This window comes from Pygoscelis adeliae, unplaced genomic scaffold (genome assembly GCF_000699105.1).
Source record: "Pygoscelis adeliae isolate BGI_AS28 unplaced genomic scaffold, ASM69910v1 Scaffold1091, whole genome shotgun sequence".
Classification (NCBI taxonomy): Eukaryota; Metazoa; Chordata; class Aves; order Sphenisciformes; family Spheniscidae; genus Pygoscelis; species Pygoscelis adeliae.
The window spans coordinates 37,545-38,465 of NW_008824157.1; positions in this window are offsets into that span (position 1 = coordinate 37,545).

Sequence of the window (921 nt, forward strand, 5' to 3'; positions counted from 1 at the left end):
CCCCCCCCCAAAACTCGCTGGGGGTTTGTTGACCGAGCTGCCATATCCCTTGAACAAGCAAGCCTGGGCCCCGCAGCTGCCGCCGGATTAAGAGACACCCTTTCACTGCCATAGCCCCAGCGCCAAAGCACCCGGCCCCCCAAGCATGCCTGGCCCCCCATGCCATAATGCCTGGGAAGAGGGCAGCCGGCGGGAGGCCAAGGGGATGGTCGCTTAGGGTGAGGAGCAGTTCTCACGCTCTGGAATTGTGGGTCATCAGAATTAGAATAATTAGCGTGTGCTAATGGCAGCTAATTAGCACCCGGCTGCGCTGATGCAGAGCTTGCTAAGCCAGGCACCTACCTGCCCCCTGCCCTGCTGCCTCAGTTTACCTACCTGCAGCATGGGTAAGCCTGGCACCTGGCTCTCTGTCACGCCAAGGGACATCAAACCAACAGGGAAATATCGTCGCAGGGAGAGGGGACCAGCTGCCGGCTTGTTATCAGGGCCAGCCCCGCCAAGTGCCCCTGGCCAGGGCAGCCTCCGGCTATCTTGTTATCTCAAGAGCTCGTTCTGGGTCGGGGTGGACATGTCCGCACACAGAAGTGGGTGTTGCTGGATGCCCAAGCCACCCCTGCCCTGGGCACCGAGGGATGTCTCAGGGGAGTGAATAAATAAGGGTGGGAAGGGCAGAGCACTGTGGCTCTGCGCCGCTCTTGCTGTGGGGAGGGACAATGGGGCAGCCCTTCACAGGGGGAGGCAGGCACCCATGGGTGCTATTTGTACCCAGAGAGATTATAAAACACCTTTTGGCTCCACCGACAAGCCCCCAGTGCCCCGCAGCAGCATTCATCCTGGTTAAGTGCACAGGGCAGATAAAGAGTCCTCAAGAGTCCCCAGGGAGCTGGCTGAGAGGCTCGCTGTCTCCAGAGTGCGTTTTGG